A 7,729-nucleotide genomic window follows, 5' to 3' on the forward strand; every position below is an offset into this window, starting at 1 on the left:
ATGACACATGCCTGAAGAACATATGGAACTTTTCAGCAACTTTGCTCCTTTTTGAGCTAATGAACTCTGCTGCATTAATGGGTAGCACGCTACTTGTACACAGAAACATATATTACTTTCTGGTATGCCTTTTTTTTTCAGAATAGATTTGTTGCCAACACTGGTATTTGATATATGCACTGACGACATTGTTCAAGCTCTGAAATGAAGAAACTAACGTAGTGCAGTATGTGTTGTGATTCGTAATGTGTTACATGCCAATGAGAATACGAAGTGTCTTGGCCAGAGCCATTCAAAAAAGTTTGTTTATATTTCAGTCCCTATTAGGATATATAATTTTATTTGTCCAACATTGTATACAGGAGCTCAAATATCTTACGCAGGTTATTACACTTTAATGTGGGCACAGTTTTCAGCTCGACAGATATCGAAAGTGTACTCAAATTCTCGCGACAAGTTCATACGCGTGACAGGTGTTGTGGTCTCTACTGCGGCGTAAATTCGTTGTCTCAAATCTACCAGACCTCGAATCTTTTTTCCACAAACCTCCTTGCACTGAAATCCAGCTGAGTTAGATCGAAGCTGCAAGGCAATACGACCTTCTCTCCCCCCCCCCCCCCTCCCTATCCTTTGTATCCAACGCACCGTCGAAAACGGCTAGCTCCCTGCTAGCTTGTCTAATGGGCTTCTAGCAAATGATTCGCGCACACGTTCTACGATCTCTTCAGCTGATGCGTTTTAGGACGTTTTTCAGCATTTGATATCAAACTCCCCATTTTTCGATCAGTTGTGTCGCACTGATAAATGGATCTACGTGTGGGACGATCCATGTTCCATTCGCTTCTTGCACACCACTGAACACGATTTTACCTCTGCTAACCACAACACAGCCAACGGCCTTCCCGCAGTGGTAACACCGTTTCCTGTCAGATCACCGAAGTTAAGCGCTGTCGGGCTGGACTAGCACTTGGATGGGTGACCATCCGGTCTGCCGAGCGCTGTTGGCCAGCGGGGTGCACTCAGCCCTTGTGAGGCAAGCTGACGAACATCTCCGGTCTCGAAAACTGACATATGGCCGGGAGAGCGGTGTGCTGACCGCATGCCCCTCCATATTCGCATCCAGTGATGCCTACGGGCTGAGGATGACACGGCGGCCGGGAGGAGTTTAGTTTTTGTTAACCACAACACCCATTCCACCTTTCGTTGTGGCGTCCGCATGTTGACTGTCATTAGTACGTCTTCCTGCTGCACACTAAACACTTCTGCGCATCTGCCATACGACTCAGAGCTGTTCATAAAACGGTGAAGTTCGTATCTTGCAGAGTATGTCTGTAGATTGCGAATTTACCCAAAAACATAAAATGTGTTCTTGTGTTATAAGCTGTAACGGAACATATTAAAGGCTTTACTGTAGCGAAGTATGCGATACCCTCCAAATTCAACCAGTTTAACGAGTATTTATGATTATAGAAAAGTCATTGTGTATGTTAACAATGATTGCATAACATGTCTGCATAAACAGTCAACCCATTAAATTATACTGAATAACTGACCCACACAAAAGTTTATATCACTTGATCACTGATACAGCAAATGTCATCATGTAAAAACACTAAGTTCATCTTAAATAATTAATATGAAGTACAAAAAATAGTGGACAACTTAGGTATTTTGGATCTCCTTAAATAAAAATCACCCAGTGAAACCTGTTTGTTCACTAGGAGCGTTTTCACTCAGTATTCACGTAAGCAATCCTATTTTAAACGGAAACCAATGTAATTCTTAATAATTCATGTTATTTACTTATTTATGCAAATTAGAGAAGTCAATTGACAAACTTCTAAAAAACGGCCTTTCTGTAACAAAGAATTATTCTGTCAAGTCAACAAATCTGTCTGCCATTTTAATAACATGTTAAATTATGTCACTCGATGCAAATTAATAACTTTTCTGCACAAATTATGATAACAGATGTACATGTGACTTGTAAACTATATCTCTTTTTAGTAGTTCTTTGACAATGTTATAAATACAAGCAGCAAGAACGGTCGGGAGGCAGTCGGAATGTCACTTTGGTAAAGTGTGTTTGTGTGTTATTGTTTGAGGTGGATAAACAATGCAAAGAACATGTAACGGAAGTACTACTTTGTGTTGAGTCATGGTCTTTGGTGGACAGTGGAATTAAGATGGCCACCAGAGTAATAAATATTTGAAGTTTACATATTTGTTGGTTTCGCTCGTTCTTTATCATCAAAAGCAAAAACCACGGGACCTCATGTTTTAACCCTAGACAACCAGATGTAGAGCCAGCATCAGCATCGAGAGACAGCAGCGATCCAGCAAGTAGCAACGATTACCACAACACAATGCATTTTAATGGCGCCAACCTAACATCAAGTGCTAACAAGCTCCGTAAATGGGAGTGAAATAGTGCGATTATAGCAATTAGCAATATCTACGACTAGGCGACCATTACAAAGCTCTTTTCTTTTTTGTACCTCCAGCCCGGGCAAATGGCTCTGAGCACTATGGGACTTAACTTCTGAGGTTATCAGTGCCCTAGAACTCAGAACTACTTAAACCTAACTAACCTAAGGACATCACACACATCCATGCCCGAGGCAGGATTCGAACCTGCGACCGTAGTGGTCGCGCGGTTCCAGACGGAAGCGCCTAGGACCGCTCGGCCGCACTGGCCGGCCTCTAGCCCGGACACCCTGTATTTATGGTTAGATTAACGCTGAAGGTTCTTCATTATTAGTTGAAACAGCAAGCTTATTGTTGCCGCTCATTATTTATTTTATCTTAACTTCACTACGCTTTTGAGATGTGAGAACCTCCGTCACCGAGTGAATTCATGCGATTTAGTAAGACATGTATGCATTGTGTGTGCGCGCGCCTCACGAGTGACCTGTGAAGTAGCAGGAGACAAAACAAAACGCTATTTTAGTTCGAGGCTCAAAGTTTTGGATGGTGGTCTTCGCCTGCAAAGATGAACAGAAATACAAATGTAAACATCTTCATTGGTCGCAGGCTCCCTTTTCCGCCTTGTTTACGTAGCATACACTCCGTAGAGACTGAAGTAAATGGATGTGATGTAAACACGAAGGAAAAATGAGCCTGTGATCACTGTGATATTTATATGTATATTTCTTGTCATCTTTCAAATGGAAGACCTCTACAAAACTTTGTGCCACTTACCAAAATACTGTTTTGTTTTTGTTTTTTTCTGGTAAACAGTGCTGTAGGTTACACCAGAGTCGTACACAAGACTCTTACATTTCATATTAATGCCCGTAAATCCACCTAATTACAGGTTTTAACGTCTGAATACTTAGCGAAAATTAATTGACTGGTAACAGCAACTCGTTGATGCCAATAAATTTATGCGTCTAAAATATCTTACTTTTGTGAAAGTCACCAGCGAATAACATTCTCTCAAGAGCGCACTTCCTGAATTAGGACACCGCGCGACTGCTACGGTCGCAGATTCGAATCCTGCCTCGGGCATGGATGTGTGTGATGTCCTTAGGTTAGTTAGGTTTAAGTAGTTCGAAGTTCTAGGGGACTGATGACCACAGCTGTTAAGTCCCATAGTGCTCAGAGCCATTTGAACCTGAATTGGGACATACATGATAGTTCACAATGTTTTCGGATACCGCATAAAACTTCTTGGTCACAGGGAAACGTCTGTCACCTATGAGGATGTCCACAGAGCACGTAGCACCAATCTGGTTGTGACGCGTTTTCATTTAATGCAGTATCCGGATTTTTTTTTTTTTTTTTTTTTTTTTGCGTTCTCACACGAGGCAGATATGTACTCCGGTGACGGCGTTCCAAACCCCCCTAAGGAGAGATTGGCCTAATTCACGCTCTCCAGTGACTTATTACCGAAAACTTAGACGATAGGGAATTACACTAATATGTCCGGGACCATGCCAGACGAAACCTCATATTAAAAAAAGTCATAATAAAATAAATCGTCGAGTAGTCACTGTAGTAATACGAGTATAGCAACAGACAAGCAAAGCTTACTAAAGAAATAACAATCCTAGTGCCAGAACACCTTAGCAGTACGCACAGATGCTTGTAACGGACCGGATTTTCTCTGCCTCGCGATGACTGGGTGTTGTGTGCTGTCGTTAGATTAGTTAGGTTTAAGTAGTTCTAAGTTCTAGGGGACTGATGACCATAGATGTTAAGTCCCATAGTGCTCAGAGCCATTTGGACCATTTTTTTGTAACGGACCAGTTCAATACTTTTCCTCTTGCTATTTCTATCGAGCAGCAGTTCAGAGTAGAGTTGGTGGAAAAGCCCAAGGTCTACTGGAACAGTTCCCTACAAAGACATTGGGCCGTTCTTACACGGTGTCCCGCGGAATGTGAAAGAAAATGCATATCAGCAAATTCTGCGTACTTTTGATTCGCCCGTATCTTGACGGGGATGAAACATCCTCCAGGCAAAACAAAGTAGCACAGAGATCAATGCTGGGGAGAATGACAGGAGAGTATCATCGACAACTATGCTAACGAGACGTGTAGAAACCCTAAGAATAGGGAGACAAAAGGTAATTGTCGTCACTAATAGGTAGAAAAGGAATTGCTCTGCAAACGGTCACTTCCTTGAAGCGGAACTCCACAAAAATACGCCCTGAGAGACTTTTCAAAGTTTTCGACGATAATAGCTGAAGACATGAATTAAAATTTGTGCCACGGCCGGGACTTTAACCCGGATATTCTGCTTACTAGTTTTCTCTCAGCGCGGTGTAGCATTGCATACGAATACATGTTATTTAGATGACTTTATTTCCCATGACGCTGCTTTCGGCGAAACATTAAATCCCAAGTGGATCGAAATTCCCAGATTCACTGTGCGTTTTTTCGTTCCTCCACGAGTCAGACTTTTTATGCTGTTTAGTAAGTGACCAAAGATTTTTGTGGCAGCGTAATTCACCACTTTCTGTGTCCAAGCTAGATTTAACGCAAAGTAATGAATGTCAGCTTTTCTCCTAGTGTTGTAGCTATGCTCATTACTATTGCTTTTTAATTGGGATGGATTATTAATAACAAATTTCATAAGTGGATATTTATTTATTTGCTTTGCGAAGCTTCTGTGAATATCCCTAGTTCCTTAAATTCATGTCTGCAAGATGATCTTGGCTGGGATTCAGCTATTACTCTGATTAGACGCTTTTTGCAATGAATACTTTTTTCCTTAATGATGAATTACCCTAAAATATGATCCCATACGAAAGCTGTGAATGAAAATAAGCAGAGTAAGCTAATTTATTCACGTGCTTACCGCCAACATTTGCAGTAACCCGAATAACATAAGCAGCTGAGCTCAAACGTTTCAGCACATCATCAGCATGTTTCTTCCAATTCAATCTCTCATGAATGCAAACGTCCAAAGATTTGGAATATTCTGCCTTAGCTACAGACTTTTGTTTAAACTCTGTATTTGTTAATGATGATATGCCATTTACTTTACAGAACTCTATACACTGCGTTTTCTCAAAATTTAATGAGTCCATTTGCGTAGAACCACCTAATAATTCTCTGAAATACATTATTTACACTTTTCTCGGCCAATTCTGGTTTTTTGGGTGTGATTACTGTACTTCTATAACCAGCAAAAGGAAGTAGCCTCACGTCTTCGTGAGTAGCAAGTCATAAATATATAAGGGACCCAAGACTGAACATTGTGGGATATCATTATTGATATGTCCCCAGTCTGAGTAATCTGCTGATCTTTGCGCATTATGTGAAATGTTTATTGAAGTGGGTGAAGTTCGGTTATTCAGAGCATATTTCATCAGTGAAAGCATATAGCATTTTCTGTTGAAAGCCTTTCCGAAAACCAAATTGGCATTTTTCAGTACTTTTTATTTTTACACATATGTGAAGCTCCTCTTGAATTCATTACTTTTCAAGAAATTTGGATAAAGCTGTCAGAAGCGAGACTGGATGGTAGTTGTTGGCGTCAGACCTATTCCATTTTTTATACAATGGTTTAACAATAGCATATTTCAATCTGTTAGGAAAAATGCCCTGTTTCAGTGGCTATTACATATGTGGCTGAGAATTATACTTTTCTATTGGGAACAAGCTTTTAGTACTTTCTTGGAAATGCCATCACTTCCATGTGAGCTTTTACTTTTGAGTGAGTTTATTACTTTCCAAACTTCAAAAGAAGAGGTGAGTGGAATTTGAATTTTATCAAACTGCATAGGTACTGCTCTTCCATATATATAGCTTTACCTTACCCAGTGAACATCTGGATCCTATTTTCTCCACAGCTTTTAAAAAATGATTGTTAAAAGTATTTTCAACCTTTGACTTCCTTTTAATAAGTTTTTCATTCAGTTTGGTGGTAATCAGTCTTCCTGTGCTCTTTGTTTCCCCTGTTCCCCTTTCATCAATACTCCACATTCTTTTAATGTTATTGTCATAATTATCAGAGCTGCTAATCTCAGACATAATACACACATTTCGGGACTTTTCTATTAGATACATTTCCCTTTTTCGATTACAAGATACTTCATCCCTTTGATAAGCCACGGTTTCATATGTGGTTTCTTGCAAATGTATTTTACTGTTCACTTAGGGAAAGTGTTTTCAGAAATATCCAAAAACGTATCATGAAATAAATTATATTATAAATTAGCATTAGGTTCGCGGTACACCTCATCCCATTCTAACCGTTGCAAGCTTTCCCTCAGATTTGCACACGTTAATTGAACGCACCATTTTGGAGGATCGTTTTACATTAATGTATGACGCTGTCATACGCTGTAACTAGCTCTGCATCATACTGTAACTAGCCCCGCATCATGATCAGAAAGATCATTCTTGACATGATAAATGTTTATTCGATTAAATTTATCTCGGTCTTTGAAAATATTGTCTATCAGTGTGCTGCTTTCCTGTACTAATTGACTAGGAAAATCAATAACTGACGTCAAATTGAAAGAATTGAGTAATACTTAAACGTCATTCTTCCTATCAAACTCTTTCAGAAAATCTACATTGAAATTCTTAAAATTATTAATTTGCATCACTCTGTCTGACAGACATCAGAACACGGAACCCAAGTTTTTCAGAAATAGTTGAAAATTTCCCCACGAGGACTCATACACAGCTACAATTATAAAATTACCATTATTTAGTTTAATCTCACAGGAACATGCTTTGTATGTTGCTCTACACAAAACTTGTTTCTGAATTTTTCACACTATGATAACGTTTAACATATGTGGCAACTACTCAGTTTTCCCTATTGTCTTTACTTACTAGTGCTGAAAGCTTATAACGACATGCATTTACCTTACCCATATCTGAGACTATATGATGTTCAGAAGAGCGTAGTACATCTACTGCATTCTGTGTTTCTATATCATTGCAAATAAACAAGCAGTTAATCTAATCGTTTTTGTTAGTCCCCTGATACTCTGATAGAATATACTAACATTATTTTTCACTGTACTTTTATAAGAAACCTTTGATATTTTAACATTTTTAGTATCTGCCTGTCTGAGCTTCTCATTGTGTTTGATTCCTTTCAGTGTTATTTCACTGGCCACGGATCTTAGCCCAGCAGGCTGTAGGGCGTGCAGATTCAAGCCAGAGACTGTGATGCCAAAGGTGTCCTTCGTTTGGTTTCCTGAAACGGAACAAAGGAGCAATACAAAAATTGGACGTGGGATGGTAGTAAGGACAGAACCCAAGCC

The 7,729-nt window shown here is 39.6% G+C and overlaps 1 pseudogene; it reads left to right on the plus strand.

Moving 5' to 3' along the window:
• Positions 1–889: 889 nt before the first annotated feature.
• Positions 890–1,007, plus strand: LOC126096003 (5S ribosomal RNA; annotated as a pseudogene).
• The last annotated feature ends 6,722 nt before the right edge of the window (positions 1,008–7,729 follow it).

Source organism: Schistocerca cancellata, chromosome 8, assembly GCF_023864275.1.
Source record: "Schistocerca cancellata isolate TAMUIC-IGC-003103 chromosome 8, iqSchCanc2.1, whole genome shotgun sequence".
In the NCBI taxonomy this organism is placed as follows: Eukaryota; Metazoa; Arthropoda; class Insecta; order Orthoptera; family Acrididae; genus Schistocerca; species Schistocerca cancellata.